We start from the raw sequence: 25,879 nt of genomic DNA, 5'->3' as shown, positions 1-25,879 counted from the left end.
CCCTGCACTACCCTCCACCCTGTACTACCCTCCACACTGCAATACCCTCCACCCTGCACTACCCTCCACCCGGCACAACCCTCCACCCGGCACAATCCTCCACCTGATATTACCCTCCTCCCTGCACTACCCTCCACCCGGCACAACCCTCCACCCGGCACTACCCTCCACCCTGCACTACCCTCAACCGAGCACTACCCTCGACGCAGCACTACCTTCCATGCTGCACTATCCTCCACCCTGCACTACCCTCCACCCTGCCCTACCCTCTACCCTGCACTACTCTCCACCCGGCACAACCCTCCACCGACACAACCCTCCAGGCTGCACTACCCTCCACCTGGCACAACCCTCCAAACGGCACTACCATCCACGCGGCACTAGCCTCCACCCTGCACAACCCTCCACCCGGCACAACCCTCCACCGGGCACTACCCCCCACCCGGGACTACCCTCCACCCGGCACAACCCTCCACCTGACACTACCCTCCACCCTGCACTACGCGCCACCCTGCACTACCCTCCACCTGGCACAATCCTCCACCCGGCACTACCCTCCACACAGCACTACCCTCCACGCGTCACTACCCTCCACCCTGCACAACCCTCCACCCGGCACAACTCTCCATCCGGCACTACCATTTACCCTGCACTACCCTCCACCCTGCACTACCCTCTACCCGGCACAACCCTCCACCCTGCACTACCGTCTACCCGGCACAACCCTCCACCCGGCACAACCCTGCACCCTGTACTACCCTCCACCCTGCACTACCCTCCACCCTGTACTACCCTCCACCTGGCACAACCCTCCACCGGGCACTACGCTCCAACCTGCACTACGCGCCACCCTGCACTACCCTCTACCTGGCACAACCCTCCAGCCGGCACTACCCTACACGCGGCAGTACCCTCCACCTTGCACAACCCTCTACCCGGCACAACTCTCCATCCGGCACTACTCTGCACGCTGCACTATCCTCCACCCTGCAGTACCCTCCACCCTGTACTACCCTCTACCCTGCACTACCCTCCACCCTGCACAACCCTCCACCCGGCACAACCCTCCACCCGGCACAACCCTCCATGCTGCACTACCCTCCACACGGCACTACCCTCCAAACGGCACTACCCTCCACACGGCACTAGCCTCCATCCTGTACTACCCTCCACACTGCACTACCCTCCACCCTGCACTACCCTCCACCCTGTACTACCCTCCACACTGCACTACCCTCCACCCTGTACTACCCTCCACCCGGCACAACCCTCCACCCGGCACAACCCTCCACCTGGCACTACCCTCCACCCTGCATTAAGCGCCACCCTGCACTACCCTCCATCCGGCACAACCCTCCACCCGGCACTACCCTCCACGCGGCACTACCCTCCACCCTGCATAACCCTCCACCCGGCACAACTCTCCATCCGGCACTACCCTCCACATGGCACTACCCTCCATCCGGCACAACCCTCCACCGGGCACTACCCTCTACCCGGCACAACCCTCCACCCGGCACAACCCTCCACCCTGCACAACCCTCCACCCGGCACAACCCTCCACCCTGCACTACCCTCAACCCAGCACTACCCTCGACGCGGCACTACCCTCCACGCTGCACTGCCCTCCACCCTGCACTACCATTTACCCTGCACTACCCTCCACCCTGCACACACCTCTACCCGGCACAACTCTCCTTCCGGCACAACCCTCCACCCTGCACTACCCTCCACCCGACACTACCCTCCACCCTGCACTACGTGCCACCCTGCACTACCCTCCACCCGGCACAACCCTCCACCCGGCCCTACCCTCCACGCGGCACTACCCTCCACCCTGCACAACCCTCCACCCGGCCCTACCCTCCACCCGGCACAACCCTCCACCTGGCACTATCCTCCACGCTGTACAACCCTCCACCCTGTACTACCCTCCACCCTGTACTACCCTCTAGCCTGCACTACCCTCCACCCTGCACAACCCTCCACCCTGCACTACCCTGAACCTGGCCCTACCCTCCACGTGGCACTACCCTCCACGCTGCACTACCCACCACCCTGCACTACCTTCCACCCTACACTACCCTCCACCCCGCACTACCCACCACACAGCACTACCCTCCACCCTGCACAACCCTCCACCCGGCACAACCTTCCACCGGGCACTATCCTCCAAGTTGCACTACCGTCCACCCTGCACTACCCTCCACCCGGCACAACCCTCCACCCTGCACTGCCCTCCACCCTGTACTACCCTCCACCCTGCACTACCCTCCAACTTGCACAACCCTTTACCCTGCCCAACAATTCACGCTGCACTACCCTCCACGCTGCACTACCCTCCACCCTGCACTACCCTCCACCCTGCACAACCCTCCACCCTGCACTACCTTCCACCCTACACTACCCTCCACCTGGCATAGCAATCCATGCTGCACTACCACTGCAACAGAAGGTTGTCTGGGCCAAGGAACATCCCATTTGATTGTCATAGAGGAAACAGACGTGTCTTGTTTTTTATCTCTGAGAGCAGATAGATAATGTTTAGAAATTCCTAACTCTCTCATGAAACCTTGCTCCCAACATCCACATATAGACTCATTCTCTGGTAACTCAGTAAGTTTCATTGACTTATTCTGACTTCTGGGTGGCAATAGCTCTAATCTCTCAGATTTCCCCAAAGAGAAAAAAAGAGCCATGTGCACATTTAAAAGAAAGGAAGGAAGGAAGGAAGAAAGGAAAGGAGGAAAGGAAGGAAGGAAGGAAGGGGAGAGAGAGAAAGAAAGAGAGAGAGAAAGAAAGAGGGAGAGAAAGGAAAGAAAGAAAGAAAGGAAGAAAAGAAAGGAAGAAAGAAAGAAAAGAAAGAAAGAAAGAAAAAGAAAGGAAGAAAGAAAGAAAGGGAGAAAGAAAGAAAGATAGAAAGGAAAGACAGGGTTAATACCACTCACTGAGCCTTAGGTCGTGACCAGGCAATTGGATGCCCTGTCTTAGGAGGCATGAAATGAGTAGAGTCCACGCCTCCAGGGAATACTGAGAAGTAGACAACACATGCTTGTGTCATATCTGTGCCACTTACTCATTACAACTCATTTAAAATAAATTGGGATTTTTTTGGTTGTTGTCCTGGGCTTGAACTTAATATTTTCTTAATGTCTGTTGTCTAGTTCCGCCAAAAGTGCTACTTCTTCTGGGGAGGAACCGGAAGGACAGCAGACAAGCAAGGGAGACTAAAGACCAGACAGAGCCCAGGTCCTGCTACATCTTTGCTATGTGACCTTTCTGAGCTCCCATTTCCTGTTGGGTAAAGTGGAAACTACTTATATTGCCATGAGTCTTGGAGAAAAATGTGCAGTTTCTTTTCCTTTCAGTTCCCTGTAGGTAGATCTTCATTCACCATGTGCTTTATCACCCACTTTCAAAGGTCCCAATACACATCAGAACTATTTGGATGACACTAACACAAAATCTGTCAACTTTCAGAGATTATATAAACTCCACTATCTTACATATCTGTAAGTGACAACCATGATAATTTATATTCTTAGACACAATGCTAAGAGTCTTAATAAAACACCTGCTAAATTTTCAATCCATAAGTATGGCTATATCACCTACCCAATTATCCTGTTGAGCCTATGATGTGTAAGGCATTAGGCTAGGCCCTATGGTGCAGGGGTCCCCTGACCAAGACCATCAGCATCACCTGGGAACTTATTAAAAAGGTGGATTCTTGGGTCACATGCTAGAACTACTGAATCAAAACCTCTGGAATGGGGCCCAGCAATCTGTGTTTTAACAAGCCCTCCAAGTAATTTTGATGTTTGCTAAAGTTTGAGAATCACTGCCATAGGAGATTCAAGAAAGTATCAAACTGATTGTAATGCATGGGAGATTAGACAAGAGTTCAAATAGCAACCGCACAGAGCAGTACGTAGCAGCTGTGTGAGTGTGACAGAGCTTGGGAGTTCTATGGAGGGACAGGGCACTTCACATTGGAGCATTAATAGAGGCTTCACAGAGAGGGTGTAGTAGAGTAAGGACTAAAGAATCTTAAAATGCAGAGCAATGCGGAAGGCAAAACAAGCTGCAGAAACAGCCTGAAAAAAGCTTTGGAGGGAGGTTAATGATTAATTCAGAGAAGCTCTGTGTGATGAACCAGGCGAGGCAAAAAGTTGCTACATTATGGAGAATTTGGAACACTGCTAGAAATGTACTCCCAAAGCAGTGGGGGAAACCACTGCAGGTTTTTGAGGAGGAAAGTTACTCAAGCTGACCTGTGTTTCAGAAAAATAGCTCTGGGAGTGAGGTGAGGGATTTGGTATAGAAGAGTTTAGAGGCAGATAATGATGTGTTATAGCCCTTCTGTGAGGGACTCTGAATTCTAATTTAAGATCCCCAATGCTGTTTAAAAACCACTGCATTAGAATAAAGACTGTTCTGTTTAAATGAGAAATGCTGCCATCTGATCACATTTTGATACATACCATGCATTGTTTCATAGCTCTAACTCATTCGACTAATTTAATAAATGCTCATTTGAATGCTTTTTCTGTGCTACAAAACAAATGAAATTCAGTAGTATGGTGTTTCTTTTCCCAAACTCTCTTGTTAAGCAAAAGGATGCTTTCAAGTCAGGGATCTTGTGCTTGTGCATCACCCTAGCTTCCTCTCTTCTGGGAAGATGACACAGCCTTCCTTGTTTATCAGCGCATCCAGCATGTCTGTCGCTTCCTTCCACTTTTCACAAGATGGGTCCTGTTCGAACTTCCCTACTGAGTACAGCAATCGTGTCTCTCAGGAAGTTCAGTCCACACATCACTGGTAGGTCAACCACGACCTCGCCTCTTCTTTGCTAAAACTGACCCGCTCCAACTCCCAGAAGTCATCCTTCAGCAGGGAAATATCTATGTGACCTGGTAGAACCAATCAACTCAGTGGAACTTGATGGACGGGCAGGACTTGGTGGGCATAGGGGAGGGAACACAGGTGTTTGAAACACGCTGGAAATTGCATTTTTTTGTTGTTTTTTTTTTTTTAACCTGACTTCTTGTAAGCCGTAATGTTCAGTGTTTAGGTACTGATGGCCCTGTTTTTAAATCTCAGCCAAACTGCTTATTGTGAGATCTTCTGGGTTTCTTGTTTTCTCTCAGTTTATTCATATTCAAAATGGAGATAATCCTTGGAGTTGTAGTGAGATACGATGGTTAGCACAGGAACTATTATTATCATTTTTGAATTATTGCAAGCAAATTGAAGTTTGAGAAAAAGTATCACTCTTGATCATTAAATTAGTTAATAATAGAGAAGACACACATCAGCTGTTATAATTCAGTGATGTATAATTTATTCTAGATATTTAAAAGGAGAATAGGGTGTATTTTGTTCAGGTAATACAAAGGAGAAAGGCTTTAAGTCTCTAGTCAAGGAGCTGAGGCACAGAATTCTTCTTAAACAGCAATACACACTAACTTTAGTTTTTATGCTTATGTTTCGAGTATAGGGAATATAACACACCAAATTATGCAGAAAGTAGATTTTAGTTTACTCCTGTAAAATGAATGAGAAGCATAATTTGGCTCTAAAAATAAAGTTTTTAAATCGCTTTCAAATTAAATTTTACTCTAGAATCAGAGTACTTTAACCAACACTGGTTAAAGTTGTCACTGGGCTGCAGTGACAACTATTCCATTTCACGTTGAAAGAGTTAGAGCATCAAAAGAGAAGGAAGTAGCTTAAATTCACATATTACATGAGTGAAATCTCATACAAGAACTAAAACAGATTCTTGAGGTAGAGGGAGAGATGACAGGCAGAGCACAGAGGATTCTGAGGGCAGTGAAAATACTCTATATGATATTATAATGATGGATACATGCCATTCTATATATGTCCAAACCCACAGAAGGTACAGCACCAAGAGTGAACCCTAAGGGTAAACTATGGACTTTGGATAATTATGATGTGTCAATGTATTTTTATCCTTGTTAAAAAAATGTACTATTCTGGTGAATGCTTTTGATAACGGAGGAGGCTATGCATGTGTGAGGGGCGAGGGTATTTGGAAAATCTCTGTACCTTCTTCTCAATTTTATTGCAAACCTAAAACTGCTCTAAAAAAATAAAATTTGAAAAGAAAAAGAAACTGACTCTCTCTTTCCTTAGGATGGAGCTAGGGCTCACTGGGCCATAGGGATCCCTGAGGGTGAAGCAGAGACTTCCAGGAAATTCAATCACAGAAGGGAAAAGAACAGAGAATTCTACAGGAAGTCAAAGCCTATCGAAATAACCAGATGAGATTTTAGAGTTATTCACTGAAGTGTAAGAATATGAATGTTAATACTAATTAGTAAGTTCCAACACAGTATATTCCCAGCACATGGTGGGATAGGTAAAGGATGAGAACCACAGAGAAGTACTCACCGTGAACTCAAAAGCGAGAAATATATTATCACCCTCTAGTGTATAAAACCACAAATCTATGGTATAAAACCCCCCTCTACTGTATAAAACATAATGGATCACAGCAGAGTATTAAAGACATTTAAAAGATCTAGAGTGATTCCAGGTCCTTGAGACTAGACAACAACCCGATATGAACTCATATTAGACTAAAAAATGTCTCATTAGAAGCAGGGGTGACCTATCATGGAATCAGAGAAAAGGGAGTCAATATTTAAAGCAAATACTGAAAAGACAAGAGTGGGGCTGGAGACCATAATACTTGAGGAGCAGGAATACATATGGCTGGGTAACATTCACCAGAATCATCAGTGGTGAGGTAAAAACTGAGAAGACCTACAGCTAGACTGATCAAAGGTTGAGATTCAGCTGGGCAGGTAAAATGGGAGGACAGGCAAGCAAGGACATTAAGAGAAAGTGACTAAAGTGATTTACAATGGGGTCTAAGTTGGATGAGAGAGCAGTAAAGGTGGGAGGAGTTGATGGACAAAAAGCCAGGAACCGTGGAGGGACTCAAGAGTGATGATGCTGGAAAACCAGAACCCTATGGTTTGAGAAGGCCTAAAGCATAGGGCCCTGTGATCGGAGAAGGGTCTTGCTGAGTATGGGACCATGAGAATGAGGCACTGAACTGAGGAAAGTTGAAAGTTATTGGATCTGGAAAGATGAAAAATTCAAGAGGCCAGGGTGTTGCATGAGGAATCCATGTGAACAGGAAAAGTAACCCACGATGGAGAATAAGGCTGTAAGCTAGGTGCTTCCAAGAATGAGAGGGAGACCGAGGAATTTGGTAAAGGAGTGAGATAAGGAGAGATGGGGATTTAGTTGGATGTTCAAAGTCGCCAAAGAGCAAGGGTTTTTACATGATAGAAAAGGACTCATGCCTGAAAGTAGCCTTGCGAATGAGTACGCGACCCAAGTTACTGGAGCTGGGGAATTGGGCCACCTCTATTTGGGGGAAACAAGGTCCTCAGGGGGAGTCAAACACCAGCTAAGGCAACGTTGTGCAGGGAATGTTCAGTGAAGGGGCTGAGGGCAAGGGGAATTGTGGATATAGGATAAGAGTGGACACAGAAGAAAAGTGGGGGAGGGAGGGGAGAAGAGAAAAGTTGGGTATGTAATAGGAAGAAAAGCACAGAAGTGTTTGGGGATGAAAAGATGGGAGAGGACAGAGGAAAAGGAGCTTACACTTTGGACAGTCACAGAAGTAGCAGGGGCAGGAGGCAATTTTTACATCCAATCCCCAGTGAATGGGAGGAGATACTGTCAAGGAGGGATGGGGAAAGCCTCCACGGAAGGAGTAAATCATGACCTGTGTTGATAGGACTTTCAGGGAATTGGAGAGGTTGGGCTAGCTTTGTCCCAAGAGAGTCATAAAAGGTGGGGTGAAGTGGGGAGAGTTAAAGTGGGGCAAGATACTTTTGCTACTGTCTGCCCTTAAATAACCCTGAGCGCAAAGACAAGGTAGCTGAATGCCTCCATCAAAGAAAGCTTAACCCCCTCTCCGTTTCCTCCTGGCTTTCACTACGCTCAGAACATTTCCTCATAGGAGTACACTATGAGCCACTTGGGTATAAAATAATACAGATCACAGAGCAGTGCAAGCAGCAAAAGAAGGAGGGAGTCTTACAATATGTCCACAATGGTGCAAATGTTTCAAAGTCGAGCTACCAGGGGGTCAGTGTATTGAATCCAGGGGAAAAAATATAGTATGTTGTTGTAGCTCCCCATAAAGCTGCAAAGCAGCACCTCTTCGTGTAGTCTGCATTCTTTGGAAAAGATAGTGGTTCTCTTCCTATGTGCTTCTGTTCCTGTCCTCCCTCTCCTTACAGCAATATCTTACAAACAGCAGACTTTCTGAGAAGAGATAAGAGGATTTGGGATTGTCCCAAATGCAGTCTGTGCAGACTCGGCTCTTATCTGCTCGGATTATCTGGCCTTCATTAACTATTAAACGCTAACCTTTCCTATTTAACAAGAGGAGACTAATTTTCACAGCCTGATGAGAGAGATGTGGAGGTCTCTCAAGGCCACGTCTTTCACATTTCTGCCTTCTGGAAGATACCCCCCCAAAAGGTTCATTAAACATTACTAACCATTCTCATGACTGTATCTGCCATTCTCTTAACCTGGAGCTAGTTAACTGAATTTGATGTTCTCTACATCTGGAGCAATTGTGTCTACAGTGCTCAGGGAAAAGGGTGAAAACGGTCCTTGTAGCTACTCTGGCCCTTTGGCCAGCCCAGTTTGGTAAAGTCCTTCTGGACAACTCTCTCTTTGCCCTGGGGGTGGCCGGGGGTCCTGAGCTATGACTCAGTCCGTTTTCTTCGGCATTTCACTTCTTTTCAGTTGTGTGTTTTCCTCTCCTAAGTCTTTGAATGTGGAACATTTACAATTCCTGAAGCAAAATTAGATGAAATCATCCTGAGAGTTAGATCTTTAGAAAAGTGTCAGTAAAGTGTTCCTTTACTTTCTAGTAATCTGTTTATAATTTTAATTTTTGCAGATTAAATTCTGAGACCCAGGGCTGACTTAATAATTTGCTGTCCCTTCAGACCGATGATTTAAAAATATTTGTTCAGTATGTATTAAGGAGAGAAGTTATATGTTCTGTGGGGCGAGGCTGAGTAGCAGGGGTGCTCCAGCTGTGCTGAGCTGACCTGAGTCATTCAGTCCTCGTCCCAGATGAGCTTAACACTCCGCAAACGTCTCCTTGCCCCTTACCTGACCCACCATCCTCAGAATCAGGTTTGAGATTTTTTTATTGTAACCTGAGCATGAGTCTTGGAAGTCTTTATTCTCTGGGGTTTTTTCTTGTTCCTTCATCTGGTACATAGCCCTCTGCCTTTTCATCTTCTCTGTCTTTCTGTAACTGTGGTTTTTGGTCCACAGGCTGCAGGATTGTAGTTTTTCTTGCTTCTGTTGTCTGCCCTCTGGTGATTGAGGCTATCTAAGAGGCTTGATGGGAGGCTCTGGTCCGGAAGTCTTCATTCTCATCCCCAGAGTCTTATCAAAGTAATTCTTGCAACTCCTTTCCCCTAGAGGAATTCTGGTAAATATGATTCCTTCTTATTCCCATTGATGTCTCTGCACCCAGTGACCTTTACCTCTCTTCATGTATGGATGAGCTGTCTTATCCATGGACTCAGCCTAGCTAATAACTAAGGTCCCAAAATATACATGAATGTACAACTTTGATGCTATGGCAGTGATAAAGTAACAAGGGAATACTGTTATATGTGACAAAGTTATGGCCAAGATTGGAAACCAAACTAACAGAGATTTTTAATAATTTTTTAAAGTTTCTTTGTCATTTAAGTTTTTAATGCTTAATTCCAATTTTGGAGGAATTCTGAAAATTTGCCAATTAACTGAGAGGGATGTTTTTGACAAAGTGTATTTTGATTTCAGCAAAACTTTGGACAAAGTTTTTGCTGTATTGTTAGATGAGATGGTTAAGGCTAGGTATAAACAAAAATATAATATATGGGTAATTTTTTAATTTTTATTTTGGAAAATTTCATGCATATGCAAAAAATACAAGATGGTAGAATAAGCCACTAAGTACCTGTCACTTAACTTCAACCATTTTCATCCCATGACTAATTTTGTTTCATCAGTTCCAGAACCTTCCCCACTATCACCAAGATTAAAAAACACCTCAAGACTGAACCAGAAGACCACCAACAAAGGGGACTATGGACTGGGATTCCAATCAAATAAAGAACAGTGGACGAAACCAAGGGCTAGAGGCTTGGGTTCTGGGTGGAACCATCTGCTAGCTCAAGCTGACCTGCTCCGGACTGGAAAGCCAATTAAATCAGAAGTTTGACACAAAGAGAATGGAGCTCAGAACCAGGAGGAACTTACCCATGGCCTTTGGAAGTGGCGAGAAAGAGAACTCAGAGGATTTGAGGGTATCAGTGCTTGTGTTTCTTGTCCTCAAAGCCCTCAGAAGTTTCCTTTGGATCCCACCACTGCCACCAAATCTGTTAAAAAACAAATTTCAACTGAGTAAATTTTAAAGATCTTAAAAAAAAAAAAAAACACCTCAAAAAGCTGAGAAAATATATTAACCGAAGTAAGTCAGACAGAGAAAGACAAATATATATCACTTACTTGTGGAATCTAAAAAAGTGATACAAATGAACTTATTTACAAAACAGAAACAGACTCACAGACATAGAAAACAATCTTATGGTTACCAAAGAGGAAGAGGGAGAAGGATAAATTAGGAGTATTGGATTAACAGATACACACTACTATATATAAAATAGATAAACAACAAGGACCTACTGTATAGCACAGGGAACTATATTCAACATCTTGTAATAACCTATAATGGAAAAGAATCTGAAAAAGAGTATATATATATATATATATATATATATCTGAATCACTTTGCTGTGCACCTGAAACTAACACACCGTTGTAAATCAACTATACTGCAATTAAAATTTTTTTTAAAAGCTGAGAAAATATGTTTGATATTAACAAGATAAAATACTATCAGTGTAAACAGAAATTTCTCCCTTTGAGAATTTTTAAATGTGTGTCTTTTAAATTTAATTTAATTGATTTTAATTTTAAGGATAAAGAAAAAGTTTTAAAGAAATTTGGGGGAAAAAGCTCTGAGTGGGATAGCTCAATATAAACCAATTCCTTGAGAAAACTGCTAAACAAGTGGACACCATCTAAGCTAAGACAAAAAGTGGTTTCCAGATCAACTAGATGATCATGAACTCTTGTCTTATGGGCCCCCACTGAGATACCATCTTTAACTCTGAACACCACATGTTAAGAAAGATAATGTACAAGTAAACCACATCCTGGGAGAGCTACAGAAAAGGTATCCAAAAATCATAGGGGGAGCAGGTAAAGAAACTAGGCATGTCTCATTTGAATTAAAAATAATTAAGAAGTTAAAAGACAAGAAAATTGCCTTCAGTCACTGAATCAGTGTCCATGGAAAAAGGACTAGTTTTGCCAATTTAAAGATATGCTGAGTATCTTTTGACACTTTGCAGGCTTCTATTGGTTTCATTTGGTGACAAATTTTAGACTCTTTCATGTCCTTTACTTCAGTATAAGCTTAATACCAGGCATACTAAATACCATCTTTCAGATGCTTACTGTTCTCCAAATGACAAACAGATCAAATCTAAATTTGAAAAATTCAGTCAATATTGGGCACGGGAATGAAAAATTTAAACATCCCTAGTAACTGATTTCATGGGATTCTGCTAAGGTGGGATGAGAATTATTTTTAATAAGAATAAAAAAGAATAGATCCTGGAGACATTGCTCCACAAGTTGAACTTTCCAGGAAAGGACAGGTTATTAAGGAAGGGAGAAGGGAAGTGTGGTTCTTAACAGTCACATTATCATGTCCAGAGCCTCGCACAGAGCTTGACAGATGTGCTCCATAAATGCTGGTTGAACTGACACGCACAGGGCAATACGCTGCATAGGGGACAGATGCTGAGAAGACCCCGTAAAAGAAGAAAAGATGACCCCCTGCTATTTTACTCCCATCCTCTCCAACGTCTCCAAGTGTCTGGAAGTTCAACTTTGGAACTCATCCCTTCACCTTTTGAATATGATCACAGTCAAAATGCAAGTGATTCTGGAACAAGTCATCACCCAGGCACAAAGTGGTCGCACAGTATGTAAGAAGGATGCGCTCAGAGTCTGCCCAGTTGGGGTTTAATTCCCACCTCTACCCCTTAGCAGTTGTGTGGCACTGGACAAATCTCTTAATCTCTTTGCACTTCTTGTTTTATATGCAAAAAGCTGGATTTTTAAAAGGATTAACAACAGGAAGTGTTTAACTGTCACACATGCTCAAGTAAAGGTAGCTCTTGTTAGTACTCTCTCGTATCTGAAAATTTGGAGAGAGAAAGAAAAGAAAGACCCTAAGGCAAGCAGGACCCAGGGAGGGGGCAGGAAGACAGGACAACCAGAAGAGGAGGGAAAAGAAGCCCCTTCAGTTTGGGGCTTGGGGCCAACAATAGCCTTTGTGGAGGTCCCACCCCTGAGGCAGCTCACTTCCCTTCCCTCCCGGGTTACCCAAGTCAGTTCCTTATATGGCCACCCCTGCCCCCCAAAATTGTTTCCCTTCTCCATACACACCATTTGGTATAACCATGCTTATGGCAGAATCTCCCATGCTAAAATTGTGTATATACCTTTAAATCAGTACTGATTCTTTAAATAATGAGGGTTTCTTCCTATGAGATAGAAGGGAGTCAATGAGATAAGAGAACCAAAAAAAAAAAAAAAAAAAGTCAAAGAAAGAGGCCAAGACAGAACAGGACATATTTAACATCTATCACTTTTTAGAACAGAAAGTATAAAATGTGATTTCTAGATCTTACTGTGAGGTGAAACCAGATTCTTCAGGACAACTGAATGGTTTTCAAGCAGTCAGTGAATTAACTTCAGAAATTGTAACTATTCTTTTGAAAACAGGAGGGAAAAAAAACTTTAAAGGACAGCAAGAGGGGTATAAAATGTTCCAAACACTTTTCTATTATTGTTGTTAAATATCGAAATGGGGAATCAAAAAGGTTATCAAATCTCAGAAAGACTTCAGACTAGAATTGATTCTCACCCGTGAGGATTTGGGTTGGAACTTGGTCAGCAGAGGAGTTCCCAGGTCCCCTTGATGACCAGCCTGGTGACACTCTCAGGGTAGTGAAACCAGTGATCTTCAAGTGCTTTCTAAAGAGTGATGAGACTCATAATGAGAAAAAAATGACCTCATCTGTGTTGAAGCAGCTCCGATTTGCTTCGTCCCACTCACTGTGGGCAAGCTGATCTGGGGTCCGCCTGGGGCAGGAAAACAAGAGCAGTGTAACGGGCCGTCCATAGGGGGCTGCAGCAACACCAGGCGAGCAGTCTACTTCAACACTACCCTGGTCGGATTGCTCCAGCCGTGGGCGAAAGAAACCCCTCCTAGGAGACAGGACAGGCTGTAGGCAGTGCTGGTGTGGTGGCTGTGCTGCCTGTCCCCGATGCCAATAGCTGGTGGCGTGAGCTGTGTGCCGGGAGAGGGGCGTACTCAGCCCACGTGATACTCTGTAGCATCTCTGCTCTGAGCATGCGCTGTTGGGCTGAGATGTGTTTTCTCTATACATTGGCCATCAAGCTAATACTCAAACCATCTGATATGGCTGGACAAAGGTCAATTCCTCTGTACTCTGGTAGGCACACAGTTACTTTATTTTCCTCATTCCTCCCGTTCAAGAACTCTGCAAGAACCCAGGTGGAGCGTCACCGGATTGGTAACTGAAGTTACGGGTCCATGTGCTGTTATAATATTCGATTTTATTTATAAGGTCTAATTTAAATACGAAAATGTGGAATATCAGATGAGGTCACATATTAATATTTTATTCCTCGGACTTATGACAAGAATATAGTCTGTAGGGAAAGTACCAATTATTTTTTACAAAATTAAAAAAAAAAAATCCTTAGGTATTTCTAGGCTCTGTCCCTAATAACATTCTTTCTTTCTGAGCCTGCCACAGCTCCTCCTCCCTAACCTCCAAAAGAGACCCATCTGATCAGCTACTGGGTTTAGTGGGTAAAAATATCTAGCCCAGGGCTAGGCTGGGTTCCCACCTAAATCCACCAATTACCGGCTTTGGCACATTGGGCAATCTCCCGGTGTGCTGTATTTTTCACTGTCAAACGGGATTTCTCTCAGTGTTGTGGAAAAAGAACCTAACCTAGCACTTGGAAATCTATTTCTTGGTGCTTGGAAATCTATTTCTTGGCCTGCCAGCCTGTCTCTGGCTCTTTGCTTTTTGCTGCACATATTTGCAAACCTTGCTCTCTTTTCTCCAAGTTTCAACAGAAGTGTCATGTTCTCATGAGGCCTTCCCTGGCCACCTTCTGTAAAATTGTAACACTTCCCCCCTCAGCGTTCTCTCTCCTCATCTCTGCTTTATTTATCTCCTTAGTTCTTATCCTCCTCTAACAAACAGAATGTTTCACTTACTTATTGTCTACAATCCTGACTAGAATGGAAGCCCTTTGAAGGTAGGGAGATTTGTCAGTTCTTGCCTGGTTTGAACGCTTGCATTATCTGTAGTGCAGGCAACACACATAGCACTTTATAATATTTGTTGAATGAGTGAACGAAAGGGTACCTGTAAGCTAGTCTTACTATTAGTGCCCTTTTTTCACTCATTGCCAAAAGCTCTGATGCAGCTACCCTTCTGCATTCCCTGCTTGTGTAATAGCTACAAAAACACTTCCTTCTCCTGCTGAGTGATGAGTGGCTATTAGTTAATCATGCTCATGTAATGTTTGGCAGAAACCCCATTTTACCATGGACTCTCACACTCCCGGGAATGAGAACCTATGTCCTTGGTCATGTTTGCACCAGGAAGAAGTCAGTTCACCTTCTTGTGCGTATCGAGATACAACGAGTAGGAGCAGGCATTGCGTATATGTATGTATCTCAGGCAACTGATCCAGTAGTGCATTAATACTGCTTATAGAAGTATGCATGTAGCTAGGCTACGAGGTTGTGATGCCAGTTAACTGAGAGAAAGTGAAAGGCTTGATCAATTGAGCTTTGAACGTGGGCAGACTGTGAACAATGTGATTGGATTACATTGTGCAAAACGGTGGCTGCAGCAAAAACTGGTCACGGGACGGTGTCGCGTATAAAACACTGTGAGTCCTGGAGTCCGCTATCAGCTTTGTCACTGATTGCCATAACTTTTGAGACGTTTGCCTGAGCTGGGGTCAGTAGGGAATGCATCTCTACTGATTCACCACAGCACCCATCTCCATGAACACGGTGCATTCCCTAAGGTGTATCCTGGCACATTGGACCATGACACTGTGTATGTAGTGGACACATTATGATTTGGATGAACAACTTGGAAAGGTAGGAAGAAAATCTTTACTCCAAGCAATATTGGCTTGGCATTTCAAAAATGTTTGTTGTAGAGATAATTTGGAAAATGTAGTGGTAGGGCTCTCCACGAGATGGCACTGATTGTCTTCCTTACCTTTTATTTACAGTTTTGGACATATTCTTACAGAATAGGTATGTATATATGTGTGTGTACATATGCACATATATGCATGAATATGTGTATATATACATACACGCACATGTTTATTCACATATGCATATATGTGTGTATTTATCTAACGTTTTGTAATTTACCTAGATCATTCACATTCTTGACAAAAGTGTCATTTATTTTGGCCCCTTGGGGCCACTGGGACAGGGCACTTGTTTGTGGGTATAGAGAGGGAATCACTGCCTTTGTCCTCTTTTTTTCCACTCTGTGCTCTGCTTATGCCAAAGGATGAAAATGCAAAGCTGGCTTTGAGCCTAGGAATCTACGAACAGCAGGCAAGGATGAAGCACAATACCATCTAGACAGAGAATAAACAGGAATGTAATGAGATAAGCTATTTATAGAGAGACTACTATCTAGGTTGTAAGGGGACTGAGCAGCCTGGTAATTTGAAAAGCTGGTCACTTTTTAGAAAAAAACATCGAGGTTCCCTTCCCCACAGGAAGAACCTTGCTTCTGTTAGCATCTGAGGCCCAAGAGGAACTGTCTTTTCCTTTGTTGGTAAGTTCCAGTATGAATTAAAATAAGATTCTTTTTACTTGAAGTTCTCCCACTAACCATTGCAGTCCTGTGCTCTCGTTAGAATGCTCCACCAGCGACAGACTTCACTGTGGATTTTGAGGTCAGAGACTCACAATTACAGTCAGCTGGAGAATTAACTAGGGCTTTGGATTGTTATGAAATAATTCTGTTTTCATTACATTAGCACTAAGAGGGGGAAAAGATCAGGAATTCAGAATCTATAGAAAAGCGTATCAAATCATCTCTGGGGGAAATACAAGTTTCTCAACAACAATGACATCAACACACATCGGCACACTGGAAATTCAACTCAACTTGACCTTGTGGGCACTCAAACCAAGTGGCCACTTGGGAGACAGAGATGGAAAAGGCACGTATACCACTGTCTCATGCCACCTGCCTTAAATAATGCAGCCAGTCCCTTCTGCCTTTTCAGGAGCCTCTTCCCCACTAGGAAGAAGTTCTGCCCTTTCTGTTTACATGCATTAGTTTTCCTCTGTGTAAATCCCTAACATCATGGCTTATATTTGTAAAGCGCTTTGTTAATTTCAAAATACTTTGAAATCTAAGCATCTTCTTCATGCTTTTCAACCACAATGGTATGGAGATCAATATGTTCATCCTAATTTTACAGATAAGAATCCTGAATAGGGGAGGTGAGTTGTCTAAGGTCACAAACGAGACAGAATCAAGGTCTAAAATGGAAAGAACTTGGTCCGCAGACCCATAGCCCACTCTGCCTTTTGCCTGATCATGTAAAAAGCCTGAAATTGACACATCATAGGAACTAAAGGCTTCAATTTCTTCCCTTGCACATGCAGGAGTAGTGTAAATTAAAGCTGTCTTCCCAGTGCATATTTTACATGGGATGCTTTCCACCCTTAAATATTATCTGCTATAACCTCCTCGAGGATAGAGCCATGACCTCAGAGAAAAGACACAGTATATTAAGTTTCTCCCATTCCTAAAACTGGATTTTCATTAAGGCCACTGCCTGATTCTTTTTTAGTACTGCCCCAGGCATACTGGAGTGAGCTTATTTTCCTGGTTAGCAAGGACATCATTCAAAAGACAGTTTGAATGTGGTCATTTAGGAGGGTTTTTTTCCAAAGCTACTGTTTGGATAACCTGCAGGGAAATCTTTAAAATACCCTGAAAATAAATGCCATTTCTAATCTGGTAGACACACAGCACACATATATAGAACAGCAGATAATTCTGAGTGCATGTGTGTGTCTGTGTGTGTCTTTGTGTGTGTGCCTGTGTGTCTGTGTGTGTTTGGAGGAAGAGGTGAAGCGTCCTTTGGGAAATAGCCTAGAAACTCTTATTAATTCATAAGCCAATAAGCCAATTATCTATTTTCCAGCCCTTCCGCAGTAGATTTAAGGAGTCTGAGGATATAGAGACAAACCAAGAAAAAAATCTAGAAGTCTGAGGTATAAATACTATTCAAAGAAACCTTTGAATTTGCCTTCTTCAAGTATTTGGTTCTAAGACACCCAGTAATGCTTGAGACATGTCAGACCATCAAGACTTGGCTAACTCGACCCCACCAAGTTGCTTTCCACTTGCTGTGTGGGCAACCAAAATGTCGTTGTGCACACACACATGTGTGCGTTGATATACAAAAGCATCTCTCCCATTCTCATTCTTTGCACGTTTTCTCTGTCACATGTATGTTTAAGGGTATTTTTCTATTTGCATTTTTGCTGCTTCTTCTTTTTGAAAGGCCAATGGAAAAGGGTTTAAAGACAGCAGATTGCATAAAAAATCAATTTCACCAAATTGGCTTCAGTTTCCGTGTACGTGTACTTACGTGCATGCACACACACACACACACACACGCATATTTACACACACGAACTTCTTCCATCCCCCCTGCAGTAATCTAAATAATTAATAGCTGCTTTCTCTTAGGTCCTTTGAAAGAAGCATTCTTAGGCATTAGAATCGCCATCATTCTTCTGCCAAAATGCAACGAATTCCTCTTCAAAGCTGTGACCTTGTTGATTTTGCTCACTGCCAAATTTCACATCGTGAAGAAAAATAGCTTGATATTAGAGTGATTAAATTTCAGGGAGAGCTGACAGAATGGAGTTCTGCAAAACCTAAACTCTGCCAGTTTTGATGTCTCTAATTTATCCCAACAACCGTTTAGGTCTAAATCCCTCAATTTTAATCACATTAACAGTATATTACAAAGAGACTGAACACCCAAAGAACTCCAGTTGCAAAATGAACTTGGCTCTTCCACATCCTCTCTATGTTTGTGATGATCAAATAGCTGCTAGCAAAGATCATTTGCTGGAGTCAACCCTTTGGTAATTTCTCTCTGACTCCCTCTGCTTAGCCAGAGGCCTGGACCTGGGCACTTGCCCAGATACCGGAGGGGAAGTAAACACACCTACCACCCACCCAAGCAATAGCAAATGTCCTGAGCTCCTAGTGTCGGCACTTAGCTCATCTCGAGTGCTCACATTTCTCTTGCATTTGACTGGTGCTACAGAGAATTAGCTGTACGAACCTAACCGACATCAATTCACACCAAGCCAGAGCCCAGGTCTGACTGGCATCATGCTCTAACCAGAGAGGCAACAGCAGTGCCCCCAAGAAACTGTGTGCTCCTGCCACCCTTCCTGGGTCTGGCGAGATGTTAATGTATTAGGCCGTTAATGGGGTCAATGTGGAGATTTGTTCATAACGAGCCTGAGCCCTTGCCAATGTGCCAATTCCTTTGGTACTGTACTTGCATAAAGCTTCAGGAAAGGTGAATATTTAATGCAGATATTTTATTTGAAACCAAGTGCTTCCGTTCTCCAGGGTCTACTTTCTGTCACCAGCCTACATCCTAGGAAACAGAATAAACATTTTTTGGCCCTGCGCAAGGTATTTTAGAAATAAAGCGATGTCTGTCTGCAGGGGGAGGTGAATGCTGAAACTAAATCGTTACAGTGGCCTGAGAAGCAAACATAAATAAATGTACAGACTCTTAAGACCCTGGCACAGAGAATACAATCATGAGTTGTTTCGACAAGTCCAAAAAATGTTTCTGTCTCTCCTCTTTCCTATGATTTGGCACCTCCTTTACCCCATATCGATTTGTTCCTCATTTCCCTTGCAACAAAATTTACCTTCTTATAAACATATCATATGATATTCTTTCCCCAATGACTATTTCTAGCGCATCTTCCTTCTTCCTAAATGATTTACAACTTTTTCTTTCCTACACTTTATTATTCCTCCTGAAAAACCAAAATCAAAAACAAAAATTTGACCAGCACAGAATAGAATATTGAATTTTCCCAGTTATCCAGGGAATGAAGACAAAGATGGTCATGGAGTTCTGTGTGGACAGCCAGCCACCTCTACTGTACAAGATGATACTCCCAGAGCGCCTTTCAGCTTGAAGTCCTCGTCTCTAAGTCTGTCTCATGACTGGATTGTTAATGACTGCTCTTCCCACATTTCCAGGTCCCTGTGGGTTGACGGGCTCCCTCCTACTGCTTCCAGTCTCTGAGTTTTCCCACATGCTCAGCTACAGCTGAAAGCCAGGCGACTTCGAAGGGGAGATGCTGAATTCAGGCAACAGATTTGGGAGGAAGAAGAGCCATAAGGCTCTTGACACTTAAATCACACTTTATTTTTTAACATTTAAATTCTATCCAACGTTTCCTGGCTGGGCATTCCGTTCCATTTCAAGTGCTAAGCTCTTTCTCAAAGATAAATTCTAGATCACCTTATTCTCATCATCTTCACAAGGGTAAATGTTTCTGGTTGTAAAAGGGGCCATTTGAATAAAACATGTGTCTCCTTAGGTAAAATGTATGTCCTCCCTATGGACTGCATAGCAGGGTGCTATGTCCTTCTTCTGCTTTTTTCTCTCTGGAGGAGTCATATTCTTTTGTTGGAAACCATGATTTTTTGAGAAATTAAAGCTGACTGAACTGTTTTCTCCTGATTATTATCAGGCCCTAAACTATATTAAATGAGCTATCTTTTGAGTTTTAGGTCATCTCATCACATTTCCTTTAGCTTCCTGGTTTTAAAAACTGCACTGTACTCCAATCCAAATCTTATGTTTCATAAATAAGAAACACAAGGCCTAGAAAGGTTAAGTGACTTACAGAAGATTACACAGCTAATTTGTGGAAGAAAGTGAGCAGTACCCCAGATTTTCTGATTTTTTTTTTCATTCACCGCTACATAAATGAAATAACTTTCCTATAGTTTCATAGATACGTATGTGAAGATCATGCACACTCACTGAATGTGTTTAAACCAACCTTCATGTTGAAATCTCTCATTCCATCTCTGATGGAAGTTCTATGGTATTTCCATCAGAGCAGAGCAATCCACCAACACCATGATGAACTCTATCCTCTAGTTCGAAAAGACTGCTGACATTTGCACAGCATTCTACCTTTATAAAGGGCTTTCACACCCATGCTGGCATTCACAAGTTTGATATTACTTATACTTTATGGATGAGGACACCAAACATTCCCAAGTAGACACCTACCTATTGCTCAAGTCACATGACTTTACATTCAAGTAGACCTTGCTCTAGCTTGGGATCCATACAGACCCCATTGGAAACTGGTAGATATGTCCATACTTTCTTAGTTGCAGCGCCCTGAGAGAGAAGAGTCCTAACGGATGAGAAGCAGCAACAGCACAGTCTGACTTCACAGCTGGCCAAGCATACACGTGTGCTTAGAAGTAAGTTTTGATTAAATGGTGCTATAATGATTGGCCCCCAAGTCTCTAACATTTAGGATGATGAATCCTACATTGTGGTACCCTAGTCTTTAAATTTTAAATTGAATTTGGGTAAAAGCAGTTACCATTCTTATTAAATTATTTTTGACAAAAACATTTTATAAACAAACAAGCAGCTAAATAAATACTTGTTTTAACTTCTAATTTATGAATCATTTAAGAAATGCACACAATTCATGGCAATTTTTCCCCCTCTAGATGACTTTTATCTATACTTTTGCATCTTCAAGAAAATTTTCAATAATTTATAACCACATTTTATAAAGTTGCTTTGCTGCTAGAGCCAACATAAATGTGTATATGATTTATCGTCACAGTATTTTATTTCTTTCTTTACCCATATGAGGTCTGGTTTCCCAAGAGGACTGTTCTACCATAAGTGGATAGTCTGATAATTCTATTGAAGTATACAAAAATATTAATATTTTTTCTAAAATAAAAAATAAATGTATTGAAGGCAGTTTTCAATGTACAGTTTGTTAGAGGTACACACAAGTGGTTTGTGCTCATCCTGAGAAGAGACCCAAAATATGGCCACCTGACTTGAAAAATAAATAAAAACTCCCACTGCTCTAAGGGGCCCCAATGCAGAAAGAAGTTTATACTCAATGCATTCAGCTAATCAACAGTATATCATTAATAGAAACATTCTTTGTATAGAGCCATCAAAATAATCCCATCGGCACAGAGTTGTGGGCATTAGAGTATCACCTGGGTGAGCCACAGAAAGATGACACCCCACACAGACCAGGGAGAGAAGGATGGCCGGGGCACAACTGCAAAGAAAGTGGGGTGTGGCCTAAGCATTGCTCACTTCCCTCCCCTGCCACCCCTCCCGTGAATACTCAGGGGTCCTGCATCCACGTGCCACCCATGCCCACCTCCTAAACATCACCCCGTTTCGGCTCTGATCCTCTTCTCTCCTTTAGATGGTAGTCCTGGAGGCAACTGCTCTCAATTTTCTGACTCCTTAGAAAACAGTCTGTGCAATGAAGTTCTCCAAGGGGTTCATGATTGATCATGGGGTCAACTGATCCTTTGCCCCTGATCACAGACTCCCCATGAAATGCAACGCTTTAGCCCAAAGTCTTAGCCCAAAGTGCTGACAGGGGTAGAGAGAGTTTTTGACTGATAACCTTGTTAGCTGCGGTGGAGCAAGAAAGCTCTAAAAAATCTGGAGGTCTGGGTTCAAGACCTAGCTTACCATCAAGCAGCTTTCTTCACTTTAGATCTAAAAGTCACTTGACCTGCCTGTGCCTTCATGTTTCCAGCTAAGAAATGAAGATTTAAAGGTTGTTTTGTGAGACAAAAAAGCAGACTGTCCATTATCTATATTATTGCCAGCATTACAGGAGTTTAAAATCATTTTTGCAGCTCTCGTACATTTATTGTGCATGGCATAAATCAGCCACACTAGTACTGCTTTCATATATCAATGATATCAAATGTCCAAAGCAAATCAGAATAAATTAATTTTCACCTTTTTTTCTATTTCTTTCAAAAACAAAGATTCATATATAAATACTCCTGTCAAATGTATGTTTTGCCCTTACAGTTGGTCCTTGTTAAAGGACTAGGAAAATGCAGATGCATGGGAAGAGGAGCTTCTGTGTCCTTTGTCTCCCCACCCGCTTTGGTAGCCAGGGGCGGATGCAATGCACGGGGGATGCGGCAAAGCTCGCCAGGCAGTGGAGAGTTTCCCTGCGAGCTCTGCTGGCTCCCAGGCCTGTTTCTTCCCCAGCTGTGCAGTTCAAAACTGCTGATTCATGTTCTTGCTTCAAGCCTAATGACCATGAACACACTCTGATTTTTTTCTTCAGGCACATTTTCTTGGTAACCAGGCGGATGATGTGCTAATGCAAATTGGCAGACTTGAACTGAAACTACAAACATTGGATCTGCCACGTGGAAGAACAAAGGACAAAAGAGACTTCAAGGCTGCCCTTTTGCATTGGGTTTCCATTTCTGTTGCAGTGGCATACAGTAAGTGCTCAACAAAGATGGGGTATTGAGGGGAGACCTTTGGTGACCACTGGGATTTTAAAACATGATGAGCAGTCATTCTTTTTATTTAAAATAAATTTTCTTTGAGTCCTTTTAGTAACCTTGCTTTCAGAGACTCTCTGCTAATTTTTCTTTTTGTGTGGAGTAGCTCTGGGTCAGCAGCCTCTACTGAATTCAGTGAGGCAGAAAATTCAAAATTTGCCTTTTCTCAAAATCCATCTTGGCCACAACCTGGCCGCATCTTGCTTCTGAGTCATCCAGCAAAGGTTCATTGGAGGTCACCCTAGTTCCGTGGACTGATTTGGAGCTTTAATGTATAGCTGTTGAATAAAGTTTAATCTCTTCTTGTCAGCTGGCTGTATGATACAATAATATTGCCCTGTGTTGCTGCACAAGTGATTAAAGTACAAGAGCACAGCAAGTCCTGCTTTTCTACAGCCGTCTCACAGGAAAGCACAGAAGATTCTGCAGAAAGAACAAGCCTTCTGCAACATACAGATATTCCCAGAAAGACAATTCCAAATCCAGTTTATTAGTGCCTGAGTTTTCATTGCACTGCTAGGTAGAATGCCAGGGCTGTGGGCTCCTGCTTTATTAAGGTTCTCTTCTATCTGACTGAGACTCACCTATTTTCTGACCATGGACTTGGAATTTACTGTAAAGTGAGTGAACTGATGTGAACCAATCGAAATTCTGCAAGCAAATTCAGCTCAGATTTGCAGTTGTTGTTTCTATTCTGAAATGAGCTTTTTCTTTATTATCCAGGAACTTGTCAGTTTGGTGGGTCGGGGTGAGTCTATTTTAAGATGTTAAAATTAGTAAATAAATCACCTTAGGTAATTTCATGCTGAAAGCCAAACCTCCCGTTGATGAAAAGATGTTTGGTTTCAACTGGAAAGGTCACGGTCTCCGTTACTCTGATAAGCTGATTTTAAAAGTGATATGGCGATAAGCATAGAAAAGGGTAGAGAAATTCCTTACAAAGCAAAATGAAGATGAGGACTTTTTCATCACGAAGGAGTAAGATTCAAATCAAAGTCCTAAAAACGAGGTCATTTTAAGATACAGAGAATTAAAAGTTGGCTAAATGGGTTTAAGTTTTTTATTAACAGCTTATAAATGGTTGTTTTCTTAATCAGTTAAACACCTAGAACAATCTTGAGGTGGTTATTACTACTCTATAATGAAAATACTAGAAATGAGAATTTTATTTTCTGTACTGTAGAATGCCAAATCTCAATATCATCCAAACAACTAAATGCCTACTTTATCTTTTGAAGTGATCCAGAGCCAACGGTCTAGCCATAAACCTATACTGTTTACAAGGATGGTCGTCAGATTAGTCCCAGAGCTCTCACTGGATAAAGAGCCAGGAGGAAGCAGCCACAATCCCTCCCGGTCCCTAGGGCTGTCACTAGGAGGCACTGCGGGCAGTATCTGAAGGCCAATCACCATGAACCTGGAGTGTTCCAAGCACCATCCACAAGGAGTATCCAGAGTGAAAGTGTCCAGACTGGAAGTTTAAAGGACGAAATTATATTAGAATTACTATCTCCACTATACAGATGAAAAAAGTGAGCAAATCAGTAACTCCTCCACATCCCAACAACCAACTGAACTAGAATCCATTTTTTCTGCCCTTGTGCCTTAAGTTGGACATCCATCAGACCATGCCACTTCTTTTGGGGAAGGGAAAAGAAGAAATACAAAACTGGATAAACAAGCACAAAAGCTGAATTTTGAGGTTAAAGAGAAAGCCAAGTTGACACAATAGGAGTAATTTTCCAATGATCTGTTGTTTGAAGATTGAGGAGTTCTTCCAGAGAAGAACCAAGAAATGAATTCCATTTAAAAAGTAATGTTTGACCCAGAGCAAGGATATTGAACAAAATTCTGAAAAGTTGATCCCGACATGTGTTTCCTTCTTCTGGGTTAGGAAAGGAATTAAATTCCTTATGCTTCCCCCACTAAATGCAAGGCTAATTCAGTCCTTCACAAGTGCATTCTCATATCCCAAGTGGTTGAACAGCAACAGCTGATTAACGTGGAAATGGTCAAAACACCATGTGTTTCATGATGCAAAAAAATGACTAATAGAAGAAAAATGTCTTGGATTGAGATTTTGCTTGTTTTCAGACAGAATATGTGAGAAGATAAAGAATAATAAAGGCCAAGATTAGGAAAATATGGAAAAGATGGCAACAAGAGAGGACAGGGCAGACCTAGCCTTGGCCTAGGAGCATTGACCTCTCTGATCTTGTCCTTGACAATGGTCACCTTGAGACTCTCTGTGCCCAAGTGAATATGTTGTTCCCTGGAAGCTCTTGTTCCCATTAGAGTATTGGAGCTGTGGCCCAGCTCCATTCAGGAACCCCCAGCCCAGGCCCAAGTTTTAAAAGAATGTAGAAATGTAACAACTGAAACTGCCCACTAGGTAAGGGTTACTAAAATTAACTCTGGGCAACTGACCAAGATGTAGGAAAGAGCAAGTACTTATTGAGCATTTTATTGAGCAAGTACTATATGTCAGTTATCATACCAGAAACTCTACCTGTTTTCTCATTGAATGTTAAGAAGCATGTAAGATATGGAACTATCCCCATTTTACTAGAAACTGAGAATCAGGGAGGTTCAGTTTCTTCCTCAAGATCATACAGTTGTAAGTGAAATGACTGGGATTCATTTCCAGGTGGGTTTTAATTTCCAACTAATAAAGACACAAGTGGAATTTCAGCACATATAGTACTGTATGCAAATATTTCAAAATGCATGATGATTAACTAACATCTTTGTTATGAAATTGTAATGGATTATCACAGGACAGACGTTAATAAGGCAAAATTTTCCATTAGTATATCTGTAATTTTAAGTACAGTGAAATATTGACAAGTAATTATTCGTGAGCGGAGTCAGGGAAGAGGAACACATCAGAATCACTTGAACAACCTGTTCAAGCATGTCTCCCATGACTATCCCCTCCGCAGCCCACTTCACTTCTCTTGGTCAAT

At 42.7% G+C, this 25,879-nt stretch overlaps 1 long non-coding RNA gene across 1 annotated transcript in view; it reads right to left on the bottom strand.

Moving 5' to 3' along the window:
- LOC102999809 (uncharacterized) overlaps positions 1-25,879 on the bottom strand; it is a 465,504-nt gene that overhangs the window by 201,543 nt on the left and 238,082 nt on the right. Inside the window, exon 5 of the long non-coding RNA XR_009005227.1 lies at positions 10,330-10,448. This is a non-coding gene — a long non-coding RNA (uncharacterized LOC102999809). The remainder of the gene's footprint in view (positions 1-10,329; positions 10,449-25,879) is intronic.

This window comes from Balaenoptera acutorostrata, chromosome 14 (genome assembly GCF_949987535.1).
Source record: "Balaenoptera acutorostrata chromosome 14, mBalAcu1.1, whole genome shotgun sequence".
In the NCBI taxonomy this organism is placed as follows: Eukaryota; Metazoa; Chordata; class Mammalia; order Artiodactyla; family Balaenopteridae; genus Balaenoptera; species Balaenoptera acutorostrata.
Note: the sequence above shows the minus strand (reverse complement) of the source record. Positions and strands in the feature narration are given on the sequence as shown.